General features: G+C 32.0%; 1 pseudogene; it reads left to right on the forward strand.

The window, feature by feature from the left end:
• The first annotated feature begins 13,328 nt into the window (after positions 1–13,328).
• LOC149178988 (histone-lysine N-methyltransferase, H3 lysine-9 specific SUVH6-like) lies at positions 13,329–14,383 on the forward strand (annotated as a pseudogene).
• Positions 14,384–17,504: the final 3,121 nt, after the last annotated feature.

A 17,504-nucleotide genomic window follows, 5' to 3' on the forward strand; every position in this document is an offset into this window, starting at 1 on the left:
CATGCTTTCCTCTCATTAAAAATCTCTCATTATGTCCCTCTTCATGAGCATAACAATTCCCTTTTGTATCATTTCCCAAAATTCTTTGATTTACCCCAGTTTACAAGACCGACGTTAATGACCCCTGTCCTCCTCATGCTGATATGGAAGGATTACAACTGTCCTAGAATCAATCGAATCGACTGAGCCCTTTCTCAATTGCGTTGATCCTCTTTTGGGAATTTTTATAAATATGGAGTCAAAGCTTCCAGCTCTAGAAGCTTCGTAAGAGAAGTCTCGTAAGTGGTTAGGCCGGATGGAGTTGAGGAGGTTAGTTTGGTATCCCTTCCCCTATTAGGATGGAACTAATCCAAGAGATAAGGCCTTTTCCCACGAGAAGAACCATCTCCCATCCATCCAAGTTATATAAACCTCTCTTTTTCCCAAGCAAAAGCTAGTTTTTAGTTTGGAGTTAGAATAATTAGCAAGACATCTATAGCCTGAAGTTTTCTAGTGTATGTGTGAGAGAGAATAATGTGCTTTTGTGTGATTTGAGACTAGAGGGAAATAGGCCTTAAAAACACTATTGTTGGGGTTGTCTATGAAGTGCTAACAAAAGTGTGGGACCCAGATACGTAAGAGGAGACCAACAATGTCAACATCAAGGCACCACTTGTAGTCTATTTTTTATTTATACGAATGCAACTAACTATTGATTTCCTACATGAAGTGTCATTTTACATCTTTATGGGTTAATGTTTGTTAACCTCTTAAGTAGGTTGAATACAATATTGTATGTTATCATGTTTGTTGTTTGCTATTGTTTTCTTGTTCAGGTGTCTGAAGGAAGGAAATGAAAGCTGATCATCACCAAGCTGAATAGCATTTTAAGAGATAGGCCCTCTTAATTAATTCTAGATTAAGGAAATCTTCTATAGATTGTCTGTTTGTGACTAGACCCTCCCTCTCAGGCTCTTGGAATTGTTTGCATCCGTATTTAAAATTTACGTGCATCACACTTCTCCACTTAGATTTATTTTCACAAATTATATATTGGTCAATTGTAATAAGGCTAAAAGGACATATGTGACCATGAAGTAGGATCCCATGTGGGTGTGTCTCTAAACATCACATATCTAAGTCATAAATTTCATAATCAACATTAATTTATAGGTTAGACTCACTCCAAAATGATCTTTAAAAACTATCAATTTCTCTGAATCTTAAAAGATATCAAAATCAATGGCATACCAAATTTGAGATATATGATTGCACCTTTCTTAAATATAATCTAATTTGCTTTCTTACAAGATTTTGTAATAGCATCATCAATGATCGCATGCAAACTGAGAGACTTTCCAATGAAAATAAAGTTACGAGGACATTCTAAACTGAATAATGAGAGTTTTTCCTATAGAAGATGTACAAGGGTATTTTATTGGAAGTCCTTAAAATCTGTGAATGGGGAAGAGACTGCTAGTTGGTGTCATGTAAATATTAATCATGTAAATATTTTATTTTAAAATGTTAAGTGATTTTTCTATAAAGCTTAAATTAGAAGATGTGATATTATTAAATAATATATGAGTATTTATTTTTTTTATAAATAATTAAATTAATTTAAAGATATTTTAATTAATAACTATATTTAAATAATATGTGTGTGTATAACTAGTAGATTTACATTAAAATGCAAATTGATATTTTTCGAAAGATATCTAATTATTAGAAAAGATATCATTATTTAAAGTTCAAGTTTTTCAAGTAATTAAGCCAATTTAAAGACGTTTTAACTAATAATTTTATTTTTGTACCAAAAGATGCTATAGAGTAAAAAAAACTATGAAAAAAAGTAGATAGAAGAAAATGGTAATATATAGATCTCATTAAAATATATGATATATAAATAATAATTATAAATTAAGATCCATTTTACAATATAAATTAAAACCGTAATTCCATAACCATATTTAAATTTAATTAATAAACACATAAAAAATCAATACTTATAATATAAGAAGATTTTTAACTACAGATATTCACCCAATTTTATGTTATTAACTTGTAAATAGGCTTTGTGCCAATATTATGAGCTAACACATAGCTTACCATTACCACATGCTCAAAAACCATAACTTATTTAAAAATCAAAATATTTTATAAGTAATTTATTTTAATTTAATTTGATAACTTCTATAAAAATATTTTATTTTATGTTATTAACTTCCAAATAGGCTTTATGACAATATTATGAGTGAATACATAGCTTATCATTACCACATGCCCAAAAATGAGTAAATTATTTAAAAATCAAAATATTTTATGAGTAACTTATTTTAATTTAATTTGATAACATTTTGAAATTAAAACTCAATACTTACAATAAACTTAGAATGTTCTTAACCATGTATATTCAACCAAAGAATAGGGCCTAATGGTTAAGAGCATATGTTTCATCGTAAGAGGTTACATGTTCAAAAATGGAGAGGGTAGAGTATGTATGCCTTAGTAAATGGGTCCACATCATACACGAGTTTGGTGTAAAATTGGATTTTAATAATAACAATAACAACTTGTAAATAGCATTTGTTACAATACCATGGTTTTATCAATTCCACTTGGTAGAAAACCGTAACTCATTTCAACATCAAAATATTTTATAAATATTTTATTTTAATTTTATTTTATAACATTTTTGAAACTAAAGTTAAAGGGAAGGACGACCTCATACACCAATTTGGTGTAAAATTGGATAATAATGATAGTAATAGCTTGTAAATAGGATTCCTTACAATACCATGGGTCATTACCATGGTTTTATCAATTCCACTTGGTAGAAAACCATAACTCATTTCAAAATCAAAATATTATATAAATATTTTATTTTAATTTTTTTTTATAACATTTTCCAACTTAAAGCTAGTATGCATTGGTAGTAGTCACGAAGTGGGTCTGCCTCATACACCAATTCGGTGTAAAATTAGATAATAATAACAATAATAATAATAATAGCTTGTAAATAGGATTTGTTACAATACACCAATTTGGTGTAAAATTGGATAATAATAATAATAATAATAATAGCTTGTAAAGAAGATTTGTTACAATACGATGGGTCAATACCATGGTTTTATCAATCCCATTAGGTAGAAAACCATAACTCATTTCAAAATCAAATTATTATATAAATATTTTATTTTAATTTTATTTTAATTTTATTTTAGAACATTTTCCAAATTAATGCTAAAAGAAAAAGGCTACTAGGAGATCTTATTGTGGTGTAAATGCTTGTAAACATTTACATTTGGGGTCAATTAAAAAATAATGAAATGTTAAAAGGAACTCCCACTAGAAATGCTCACAAAAATAAAAAATTAAAAATAAAATTAAAAGAATACTAATAATAATTATCAATAAAATATAAAACTAAAAATAAAAATAAAATCAAGTATTAAATATAAAATTAATAAATATATTTATAATTACCCACTAGCATAAAATAGCTGGTAATGGGGTGAAAGGCTAGTGTAGCCAAGGCCCGTGGGAGTTGCACTTTCTGAAGCCAAAGGTCAAACATGTAGGTATCATTTCATACAAAATTATAATTATAATTAATAATAAAATGAGCTTAGATTTATCTTACCTCCATAAGGTCATGTAGGTATCATTTCACACAAAATTATAAATTATAATTAATTAAAAAACCAACTTATATTTATCTTAACTAGATAAGGTCACAAAATTATAACTATAATTAACAATCAAACCAACTTAGATTGATCTTAACTCATGATTTACCAAGCTTCTAGAGGGATCTTGAGATGCAAAACCTCTTTTAGAGTGAAAAGTGCCTCTTAGTAGATCTAGAGTTAAGCTATTTTAGAGTGAAAAGAGACACTTGGTAGATCTAGAATTAAGATGTAACTAGGTTTGACAATATATATAATAGATGAAGTTAAGTTTTTAAGAGTATTTTTTTAGTTAATTTTAAGTCTAATAAAAAAAATTTAAAAATTTACATTAAATTGTTTAATCTATAAATTTTATTAATAAATCTAGCATAATGGTAAAAAAAACACCTCGTAAATTATATAACTTAACTGAATTTTGAACCTTGATGGATCGAGTATTAGTTAGAAATGGAACATTAGAACCCAAACATGCCCCATATTGATTAATGAGGATGTCCACCATACCACATGGACTTGAAAGAATCAACGTAAATCCAAAGGGAAAAGTACCATTTGGAGGGTGCTAATACAAAGTGCAAATTGCAGTCAATTTCGTGCTAAAATGGTCAAGCAGTTCTCTCAAGTATTGTTTTCTACCTTTTCGGGCTCGAGAGGCAAAAACGTATGAAAATGGACCATGTGGATTTTTCTTTCCCATGTTATGAAAAAGATACCAAGTTACACCTTTTATGGACTCGTTAAAGCTTTAAATGACATCGGATTCATCACCATGATGGACATGAGCTTCTCTTTCCTAGGGATCATTAAACTTACTAGGTTAGATTCAAGCGAAGGATGAACTTACAGTGTAAGCACATAATATCCCTTTCAAGCTTGTGATTAAAAATAACTCGGGTACATGCTAGAAATGGTGGGGAAAAATTGGAAATCCTATTAATCATATCGGCAGCTGAGGATTGAACATGACACTTTTTGTTTTATGTCGGGTTTGGATATCCTCACTTCACCATTGACTTTCCTGGGTCAGGCCGTTCACTTGACCTTCCATTTGATCTCTACCATGTCATCACGACCACCGATCCCATGGATCTGAAATTTCCAAACTCTGGAATTGGGTCCCCGACATGTTCAAGAGTTAGTCCCTCTACAATTACACTTACTCCTGATTCTTTTTACCATCTAAAATCATTTTCCACCTTTTGTCTAGTGTCGATGATGTGGGATACATCATGGCCCTCCTCTGACATGGTCACTTCCTGTAAACTTCAAATCATTATCTTGGAAGGTGACCGAGAGGCTCCCTTCTAGTACCTTAGAGCTTGCCTACCCTAATGGCAAGTTCTTCACACTCGATGACAAGTTCACGTCATTGGCTTTCAATTGAGTGATTTGACAGGTGTTTGACATGAGTTCCTTTATTCACATTCTGTAAACTGTGCTGCCAGTACCTTCAGAGCCATTGTCATTATTGGTGGTTTCTCGCACACTTGTTAACAATTCACATCATTGACCGGTAATCAAGAGAATTCTTGGCATGTTTGACTTCAACAAATTCATTCATGTTAAGATTTGTAATTTTATCAGGTCGTTTGGAGTGCAAGACCATCGGCTAAGATTACACAAGTTCACATTGCGATGTGATATGACATGATCATGTTGACATACATGTCTCCTTCAGATAGATGGCTATGACCATACCATGAGTTTTTATATGTGATCCATCTCATTATTCAATGGATGTGACCATACCATTGTTTAGTTATGATCATTTCTCCTAGATGGTTGTGCCCATGCCTTGGATCCATTTACATGATCATTCTCTAGATGGCTGTGTCCATACCACGATTCATGTATTATTATTCAGATTTTTCAGTGATGTATATGTATCTATGCTTGCTTGTAGGTTCTTCGACGATGGACTCTCGCTCGCCACATGCACTTGTAATGCATTTCACTCCTTACTCTAGTTCGGCCTTCATGCTTTAGGGGGAATTTGTTACACAACATTCTATCACTGTCCTTGTACTACCCGTAAACAATCCTAGAGGACCTCTACAGTGAACCACACATGCTTCCCCCTCCTCAAAAATCTCCCATTATGTCCCTCTTCATGAGCAGAACAATTCCCTTTTGCATCATTTCCCAAGAATATTTTGTTTACCGCACTTTACAAGACCGATGCTAATGACCCCTATCCTCCTCGCGCTGATATGCATGGATTACAACTATCCCTAGCAACGATCGGATCGATTGAGCCCTTTCTCAGTCTTGTCGATCCTCCTTTGGAATTTTTGTTTAAATATGGATTCGAAGCTTCGAGCTCTAGAAGCTTTGTAATGGAATTTTGATAAATGGTTAGGTTGGATGGAGCCGAGGAGGTAAGTTTGTGCTCCCTTCCCCTATTAGGATGGAACTAATCTAAGAGATAAGGCCTTGTCCCATGAGAAGAGGAACCATCAATCAGCAATACATCTATAGTATGATGTTTTCTAGTGTATGTGTGAGGGAGAATAATGTGCTTTGGTGTGATTTGAGACTAGAGGGAAAGAGGCCTTAAAACCTCTATTGTTGGGGCTCTTGATGAAGTGCTAGCAAAAGTGTGGGAACCCGGATACGTGAGAGGAGACCAACAACGTCAATGCCTCGGTTGCAATTTCTTTTTGATTTATATAAATGCAACTATCTATTGATTTCCTACATGAAGTTTCATTTTACATCTTTATGGGTTAATGTTCCTTGACATGTTAAGTAGGCTGAATACAATTTGTATGCTATCCTGTTTGTTGTTTGCTGTTGTTTTCTTCTTTCAGTTGTTCAAAGCAATGAAACAAAAGATGGTCATCACCAAGCAAAATAGTGTTCTAAGAGGTAGGCCCTCTTAATTGATTCTAGCTTAAGGAAATCTTCCATAGATTGTCTATTTGTGACTAGACCCTCTCTCTCAGGCTCGAGGAATTATTTGTGTCCGCACTTAGAATTTATGTGCATCACACCTCTCCACATAGATTTATTTTCACAAATTATATATTGGTCAATTGTAATAAGGCTAAAAGGACATATGCAACCATGAAGTAGGATCCCATGTGCGTGTGTCTCTAAACATCACATCTCTAGCTCATAAATTTCATAATCAACATTAATTTATAGGTTAGACTGACTCCAATCTAATCTTTAAAAACTATATATTTCTTTAAATCTTAAAGGATATCAAAATCAATGGCATACAAAATTTGAGATATATGATTGCACCTTTCTTAAATATAATCTAATTTGATTTCTTACAAGATTTTGTAATAGCATCATGAATGCTCCCGTGCAAACTGAGAGACTTTCCAATGAAAATAAAGTTACAATGATATTCTAAACTAAATAATGAGAGTTTTTCCTTAAGATGATGTACAAGGGTATTTTTTTGGAAGTCCTTAAAATTCGTGAATGGGGAAGAGACTCCTAGTTGGTGTCATGTAAATATTAATCGTGCAAATATTTTATTTTAAAATGCTAATTGATTTTTCTATAAAGCTTAAATTAGAAGATGTGATATTATTAAATAATATATGAGTATTTAATTTTTTTATAAATAATTAAATTAATTTAAAGATATTTTAATTAATAACTATATGTAAATAATATGTGTGTGTATAACTAATAGATTTAGCGTTCTAAGAGGTAGGCCCTCTTAGTTGGTTCTATCTTACGGAAATTTCTGAGTAGACCCGCTCTAGTGAGCTTGCGGAATAGTTTGTGGGTGCAATTAGAATTTACATGCATCACAGCTCTCCACCAAGATTTATTTTCACAAATTATATACTCGTCAATTGTAATAAGGCTAGAAAAACAGACTCAACAATGAAGTGGGATCCCATGTGGGTGTGTCTCTAAACATCACATCTCTAGATCATACATTTCATAATCAACATATTAATTGACATGTTAGACTCACTCCAAAATAATCTAACCAAAATAACCTTTAAAGACTATCAATTTCTCTAAATCTTAAAAAATATCAAAATCAATGTCGTATGATATATGATTGCACCTTTCTTAAATATACTTTTATTTGATTTCTTACAAGGTTTTGTAATAGTATCATCAATGCTCCCATGCAAAGTGAAAGACTTTCCGCTGAAAATAAAGGTACAAGGGTATTTTAATAGAAGTCCTTAAAATCCGTGAATGGGGAAGAGACTCCTAGTTTGTGTCATGTAAATATTAATCGTGTAAATATTTTATTTTAAAATATGAATTGATTTTTCTATAAAGCTTAAATTAGAAGATGTCGAATTATTAAATAAGATATCAGTATTTAATTTTTTTATAAATAATTAAATTAATTTAAAGATATTTTAATTAACAATTATATTTAAATAATATTTGTGTGTATAACTAATAGATTTACATTAAAATGCAAATTGATATGTTTCAAAAGATATCTAATTATTAAAAAATATCATTATTTAAAGTTTAATTCTTTCAAGTAATTAAGCAAATTTAAAGATGTTTTAACAAATACTTTTATTTTTGTACCAAAAGATGCTCTAGAGTATATGGAGATGTGTAAATGTTAGATGTTAAATTTAAACATTTTTTAAATTCAAATTGTGTTTTTATTAATAAAATTATGAAGAAAAATAGATGAAAGAAAATGGAAATATATAGATCTCATTAAAATATATGAGATATAAATAATAATTATAAATTAAGATCCATCTTACAATATAAATTAAAACAATAATTCCATAACTATATTTAAATGTAATTAACAAACACATATAAAAATTAATACTTATAATATAAGAAGATTTTAAACTACAAATATTCACCCAATTTTATGTTATTAACTTGTAAATAGGCTTTGTGCCAATATTATGAGCCAACACATAGCTTACCATTACCACATGCCCAAAAACCATAACTTATTTAAAAATCATAATATTTTATAAGTACTTTATTTTAATTTAATTTGTCAACTTCTAGAAAAGTATTTTATTTCAAGTTATTAACTTCCAAATAGGCTTTGTAACAATAGTATGAGTGAATACATAGCTTATCATTACCACATGCGGAAAAACAATAACTTATATAAAAACCAAAATATTTTATAAGTAATTTATGTTAATTTAATTTGATAACATTTTTAAATTAAAACTCAATACTTACAATAAACTTAGATTGTTCTTAACTATGGATATTCAACCCAAGGATAGGGTGTAATGGTTAAGAACATTTATTTGGTTGCAAGAGGTTACACTTTCAAAAATGGAGCCTTGTAGAGTATGTATGTCTTACTAGTCACTAAGTGGGTCCCCCTCAAACACCAATATTTTATAAATATTTTGTTAAAAAATTATTTTATAACATTTTCAAAACTAAAGCTAAAAGGAAAGAGGACCTCATACACCAATTTGGTGTAAAATTGGATAATAATGATAATAACAACTTGTAAATAAGATTCATTACAATACAATGGTTTTATCAGTTCCACTTGGTAGAAAACCATAACTCATTTCGAAATCAAAATATTATATATATATATATATATATATCTATATATATATATATATATATATATATATATATATATATATATATATATATATATATATATATATATATATATAGATATAACATTTTCCAATTATTGAATTTAGGCTTCTGTGATCCATATCAATTTAGGTGAAAGTCACGTAGAGATATTTTTTTGTCGATGCTTTTCAACCAACCACTGTGCTTCATCATGAGGACAAGTTGAACAGATCTTGCTATGCATTATAAATAGATCGGGTAGAATATCGAGGTAACTACTAGATTTGACCAGGAAATGGCTAGTTAGACCAAAATATTTATTTATTTATTTATTTTTATTCAAATGAGTTAATTAACTCATTTGAATAAAAATAAATAAATAAATAAATAAATATTTTGGTCTAACTAGCTGTTTCCTGGTCAAATCTAGCCGTTACCTGCGATCTATTTATAATGCATAGCAAGATCTGCTCATTCAACTTGTCCTGACGATGAACCAGTTCGAAACGTGTCTAAAAAGAATTATCTCTATGTGATTTTCACCAAAGATTCTTCTCTAAACATTTTCCAAATTAAAGCTAGTACGGATTGGTAGCAGTCACTGCCCATACACTAATTTGGTGTAAAATTAGATGATAATAATAATAATATTAATAGCTTGTAAACACGATTTGTTACAATAGGATGGGTTAGTACCATGGTTTTATCAATTCCACTAGCTAGAAAACCATAACTCATTTCAAAATCAAATTATTATATAGATATTTTATTTTACAACATTTTCCAAATTAATGCTAAAAGAAAAAGGCTACTAGGAGATGTTATTGTGGCGTAAATGCTTGTAAACATTTACATTTAGGGTGAATTGAAAAATAATTAAATTTTAAAAGTAACTCCCACTAGAAATGTTCACAAAAAAAATATAAAAGAATACTAATAATAATTATCAATAAAACATAAAACTAAAAATAAAAATAAAATCAAGTATAAAATATAAAATTAATAAATATATTTATAATTGCCCAATAGGATAGAATAGATGGTAATGGGGTGAAAGGCTAGTGTAGCCAAGGCCCGTGGGAGTTGCACTCTCTCAAGCCAAAGGTCAAACATGTATATATCACTTCATAAAAAACTATAATTATAATTAATAATAAAACAAGTTTAGATTTATCTTAATAACTTGTAAATAGGATTTGTTACAATACCATGGGTGAGTACCAAGGTTTTATCAATTCCACTTGGTAGAAAACCATAACTCATTTCAACATCAAAATACTTTATTTTAAGAGGTTAGAGGTTAGAAAATGGAGCCGTCACGAAGTCGGTCCACCTCATACACCAATTTGTTGTAAAATTGGATAATAATAATAATAATAATATCCTTTAAATAGGATTTGCTACAATTCCATGGGTGAGTACCATGGTTTTATCAATTCCACTTGGTAGAAAACCATAACTCATTTCAACATCAAAATATTTTATTTTAATTTTTTTATAACATTTTCGAAACTAAAGGTAAAAGGAAAGGGACCTCATACACCAATTTGGTGTAAAATTGGATAATAATGATAATAATAGCTTGTAAATAGGATTCGTTAGAATACTACCATGGGTCACTACCATGGTTTTATCAATTCCACTTGGTAGAAAACCATAACTCATTTCAAAATCGAAATATTATATAAATATTTTATTTTAATTTTTTTATAACATTTTCCAAATTAAAGCAAGTATGCATTGGAAGCGCTTCGAGGTCATCCACCAATTTGGTGTGAAATTAGATAATAATAATAATAATAATAATAATAATAATAATAATAATAGCACCTTGTAAATAGGATTTGTTATAATACACCAACTTGGTGTAAAACTGGATAATAATAATAATAATAATAATAATAATAATAATAATAATAATAGCTTGTAAACACGATTTGTTACAATACTATGGGTCACTACCATGGTTTGATCAATTCAACTAGGTAGAAAACCATAACTCATTTCAAAATGAAAATATTATATAAATATTTTATTTTAATTTTATTTTACAACATTTTCCAAATTAATGCTAAAAGAAAAAGGCTACTAAGAGATGTTATTGTGGTGTAAATGCTTGTAAACATTTACATTTGGGGTCAATTGAAAAATAATGAAATGTTAAAAGTAACTCCCACTAGAAATGCTCACAAAAATAAAAAATAAAATTAAAAGAATACTAATAATAATTATCAATAAAAAATAAAAATAAAAATAAAATCAAGTATAAAATATAAAATTAATAAATATATTTGTAATTGCCCACTAGCATAGAATAGATGATAATGGGGTGAAAGGCTAGTGTAGCCAAGGCCGGTGGGAGTTGCATTTTCTAAAGGCAAAGGTCAAACATGTAGGTATCATTTCACAGAAAATTATAATTATAATTAATAATAAAAGGAGCTTAGATTTATCTGTAGGTATCATTCCACACAAAATTATAAATTATAATTAATAATAAAACCAACTTAGATTTATCTTAACTAGATAAGGTTACAAAATTATAATTATAATTAACTATCAAAGCAACTTAGATTTATCTTAACTGAGGATTTACCAAGCCTATGGAGGGATCAAATCTCTTGAGATGCAAAACTTCTTTTAGAGTGAAATGAGACACTTGGTAGATCTAGAGTTAAGCTATTTTAGAGTGAAAAGAGAGACTTCCTAGATCTAAAATTAAAATTAAGATGGAACTAGATTTGACAATATATATAATAGATGAAATTAAATTTTTAAGAGTATTTTTTTAGTTAATTTTAACTCTAATAAAAGATTTAAAAAATTGACTTTAAATTGTTTAATTTATAAATTTTATTAATAAATATGTTATATTCCTAAGCCATAAGTATAAAAAAACCATATACAATAAAGATAAACAACCTAATTGAATTTATTAAACGGGAAACAATGGTCACAAACACACTTAAATAACGTAACTTAATTGGAAACTAAACTGACCACGTAACTTGAATAACGTAACTTAATTGGAAACTAAACTGACCGACTATTAATTTAAAAAATTGACTTTAAATTGTTTAATCTATAAATTTTATTAATAAATATGTTATATTCCTAAGCCATAAGTATAAAAAAACCATATACAATAAAGCTAAACAACCTAATTGAATTTATTAAACGGGAAACAATGGTCACAAACACACTTAAATAACGTAACTTAATTGGAAACTAAATTGACCACGTAACTTGAATAACGTAATTTAATTGGAAACTAAACTGACCGACTATTAATTTAAAAAATTGACTTTAAATTGTTTAATCTATAAATTTTATTAATAAATATGTTATATTCCTAAGCCATAAGTATAAAAAAACCATATACAATAAAGCTAAACAACCTAATTGAATTTACTAAACTGGAAACAATGGTCACAAACACACTTAAATAATGTAACTTAATTGGAAACTAAACTGACCACGTAACTTGAATAACGTAACTTAATTGGAAACTAAACTGACCGACTATTAATTAAAAACCTAATATTCCAACCTAATAAGACCTGAAACACAATAACTTAATTGAAGAAAACCCAAAACACAATAACTTAATTGAAGAAAACCCAAAACACAATAACTTAATTGAATTTTTTTGAAGCTAGCATAATGGTCACAAACACACCTCGTAACTTAAATAACTTTAACTGAATTTCGAACCTTGACCGATCCACTATTAATTAGAAACGGAACATTAGAACCCTAACATGTCCCATATTGATTAATGAGGACATCGACCATACGACATGGACTTGAAAGAATCCACGTATTAAATCCCAAGCTCAAAGTGCCAATCGTGGTCAATTTGGTGCTAATCCACAGGACGCAGCGTGTTAGCCTCGGCGGCGTCTGCAACTGTACAAGTCTTTGATCTAGCCAGCGTCCTCTACATTGTTGAGTTGAAGCTCAAGAGAAGAGAAAGTGTAGCAAGATCTACGATACAGAGTAAGTTTACCACTCACTTTTTCTTTCTTTTAGATTTATCAAAAGGCTAGATCAGTAAAATCATAAGTTTTGTCACAACATCATAAGTTTTGGTGATATTTTCAACTGTACGAGCTATAACATCTCCACACGATGCAGCGTGTAATAATTGACAAGGACGACAACAACAATGGTTCAGAGGAAAGTAACCTTATTCCTAAGCTTCAGAAGCCAATCAAACCATCTGCAGTCAGGGATTTTCCTCCTGGCTGTGGGAGGTATGCATCTCTTGTTCCACCTATGAAACCATCTGCAGTCAGGGATTTTCCTCCTGGCTGTGGGAGATATGCATCTCCTGTTCCACCTATGAAACCATCTGTAGTCAGGGATTTTCCTCCTAGCTGTGGGAGGTATGCATCTCCTGTTCCACCTATGAAACCATCTACAGTCAGGGAATATCCTCCTGGCTGTGGGAGGTATGCAACTCCTGTTCCACCTATGAGTGTCAATGTACGACCTAAAATAGAGAAGGCTAATCAGGTGGCCCATATGATCAACAAAGGATATTCTTATAAAGGTATGTCAACCCTAAGCAGCTCTCTTCAAAGAATATTAGAACCGCAGATCCACTCTATCCTTCTAGGCTTGTGACAAATGCCCCAAAGCTTCCCCCATCTAATGCAGTTCATAAATTTGGAAAGGCCCATACCCGGTAAAAAGTTAAAGAAACTTTGAGATTATTTCAAGTGACTTGCTGGAAATTGTTGCAGAATCATGAAACCCAAGTTCAAGACCGTGCACTAGCTGGTAACTGTTTGCGTGTCGATCTAAAAGCATCCAAAATGTTAAGAGATAATAACCAGTATGTCAATACGGGTAAACAAATTGTGGGAACTGTTCCTGGAGTAGAAGTTGGAGACCAATTTCATTATAGAATTGAGCTCTGCATTGTGGGTCTTCATCGGCAGACACAGGCTGGGATTGATTTCTTGAAACAAGGAAATGTGACACTGGCTACCAGCATCGTGGTATCAGGTGGTTATGAAGATGATATAGACAGTGGGGATGTGTTGATATACACTGGCCATGGTGGAAATAACTACAGTGGGGACAAAAGGCAGATCAAACACCAGAAACTTGAACGCGGAAACTTGGCTCTTAAGAACAGCATAGACAGGAAGACACCCGTGAGAGTGTTGAAATCGTAATTTCAACACTGCCTACGTACACATCCAAAACCGCCAGCATGAAACCACAAACCGCCCAGACGATATCGCACCACCTTCCAGCGAAAAGCAGTTTCCGTATATTGGCCTCCGATGCGTTTTGGTGCAGGCACGTGGCTCTCGCCTGACGTAAGCAGCTCTGACATATCGGGAGCTATCGTTCACTCAAGTGAGGGCTTCCGATATCTCTCTCCACCGTCGGATTTACTCCATCGCTCTCCACCGTCAATCAACAAAGCTGCTCCAAACCTGCATACGGCAAATATTAAATGTTGTGTGGAGTAATTTAAAAACTTGGTTGACCATACCCTTCTTTAATGCATTGTCATAAGCTTAGGTGAATAAGTTAAGTTAAGTTTTTTTTATATATATTTATATACGGCATGTATTAAATATGAACTCGTATGTAACAAGTTTTTTTATGTTTTGAGTGTTGACTTTTTTTTAATGTATGTATGGCACACGGGAGGCAATGAAAAAGGTGTGTGTTCGCAGCAGCGAAAAAGAATGACAGAGATGTATTCACAGCAGTGCAAAGAAATTACAATGAACAGGTTGTAATGTTTTTTGGGTGGCATTTTGTAAAACAGAGGTGTAAGAGAAAACCATGTGTGGTTTTGCACAGCAGTGCATAAAGAAAATGGTGGAGCGTGTTTTTTTTGTAAGTCTGTGTAAATTTTATTACAGCAGTAAACTTATGTAAACTTTTATTACAACAGTAAGTTGTTTTTCACACCAGTGAATGTAAATGGAGGTTTTACAGCAGTAAATGTTAATGGGAATTTTTCCAGCAGTGTAAATTCTCATATGGAGACAGAGTGAATGTTTTTTTTGTTTTAATGAATAGAAATATTTTTTATGGTGAAATACTCTGTTTCTCAGTGAAATTTTTTTAATCTTGCCTGAGCACAAAAGATCCTGGAAAGGTAGAAACAGAGCATTGCCTCTGTGTGTTTTAATTCTTGGTTTTTGGTATTTTCTCCATGCAAAAATACCCAACAGTGGTATCAGAGCAGGCTCAGGCTCTTTAAAGAAGTTAAAGAAGCTGAAGGGAGAAGGTTTTGCTGCAGCAAAACTTCTCAGGCAGACAGAAGACTCAGACATCAAAGGATTCATGTATTTCAAAAGTTTTTTTTGTGTTGCTGAAGAAACAGTCAGTTGTTTTTAAACATACACAGTCAAGGAATGGCTAGCACAAGTAAACTGGTATGGGTATGTTTAACACCCAGCTCCCACAGTTTAATGGGAAGAACTATGACTACTGGTCAATAACTATGAGAGCCATGTTTGCCTCTCAAGATTTATGGGAAATAGTTGAAGATGGTTTTGAAGAACCAGCAGATGAAACTGAGTTCAATGCATTAACTCAGGGAGAGAGAGATCTCCTGAAGAGCAATAGGAAGAAGGATGCAAAGGCCATTTTATTGTTGCATCTAGCAGTAGACCAGAGTATATTTCCAAGGATAGCAGCAGCTAAAACATCAAATGAAGCATGGCAAACCCTCAAGACAGCCTATCAAGGCATGGAGAGAGTGAAGACAACAAAATTGCAATTGCTGAGAAAGGATTTTGAAAACTTGAACATGAAGGAGTCAGACAACATTGAATCATTCTTCACTCATGTGATTGGTGTAATCACACAAATGAGAACTCATGGAGAAACAATTGAAGATAGAAGAATAGTGGAGAAAATATTGAGGGTCTTACCCTCAAGGTTCGATGCCATAGTCACCACCATTGAGGAGACAAAGGATCTCTCAAACTATTCAGTTGATGAGCTACATGCATCACTGATAACTCATGAGCAGAGGTTGAGTAGGAATGAAAACTCATCTCTTGAGCAAGCCTTCAAGACCCAGATGTCCTTTGGAAGAGGAAGGGGTCAAGGAAGAGGAAACCGAAGAGGAAGAGACAGAAGCCAGAACAGAGGTGGAAGGAACAGCCCATCAAATGCACAAGGAAGAGGCAGCAATCCAAATCAAAACCAAGGTCAAGGCAGCAGCCAACAAAGAGATCAGTATCAGGCTCAAGGACAAAGGTATGATAAATCTAATGTTCAATGCTATTATTGCAAAAAGTATGGACATTATGCTAGTGATTGTAGAAAGAAACAACATGATAAGAACAGCAGACAAAATGCAAATGTTACAAGAGAAAACAACAGTCAAGAAAATGTCCTGTTAGCTTGTAACATGGCTGAAACACATAGTGAGGACATATGGTTTTTAGACTCAGGTTGCAGCAGCCATATGACAGGGAATATAGCCCTCTTTTCAGCCTTAAATCAGAATTTGAAATCAGAGGTCACACTAGGAACTGATTGTAAAGTGTCTGTTATGGGAAAAGGGGAGGTAAAAATATTTACAAAACAAGGAGAAAGGAAAACCATAGCAGATGTCTACTATGTCCCCGGAATGAGATGTAACCTCTTGAGTGTTGGACAGCTTGTCCAAAAGGGTTACAATGTTTACTTTGTAAATGATGTGTGCACCATCATGGATATACCACCCAGCAAAAGATGCATTGCTGAAGTGAAGATGACAAGGAACAGGATGTTCCCTCTCCGGATCAGGGCAGACATGAAGAACAAAAGGGAAATGGTAGCAGTCACCCAAGAGGCCTTCCAAAGCGTGCCAAAAGATGAGAATTGGTTATGGCACTTGAGATTTGGTCATCTGAATTTTGGAGGTCTAAACTTGTTGAGTAGGAAAGGAATGGTAAGAGGACTACCATTGATAGAGAAACCTGACAGCCTTTGTGAAGGTTGCATTTTGGGGAAACAACATAGAGAAAGTTTTCCATCAGGGAAGAGCATAAGGGCAAAGGCACCCTTAGAGATCATCTACTCAGATTTATGTGGACCAATGCAAGCTCCATCATTAGCAGGCAGCCAATATTTCCTAACATTCATTGATGATTTTACAAGAAAGACATGGATATATTTCCTCAAGAACAAAAGTGAAGTCTATGAAAAATTCCAAAATTTCAAAGCACTTGTGGAGAACCAAAGCGGGCTGCACATAAAAGTATTGAGAACTGATAGAGGAGGTGAGTATATCTCAAATGAATTCCTAAAGTTTTGTAGAGAAAATGGAATACATAA

Source organism: Pinus tabuliformis, chromosome 4_1, assembly GCF_031772625.1.
Source record: "Pinus tabuliformis cultivar Carrire ecotype Pingquan chromosome 4_1, CPIR1, whole genome shotgun sequence".
NCBI classification, from domain to species: domain Eukaryota; kingdom Viridiplantae; phylum Streptophyta; class Pinopsida; order Pinales; family Pinaceae; genus Pinus; species Pinus tabuliformis.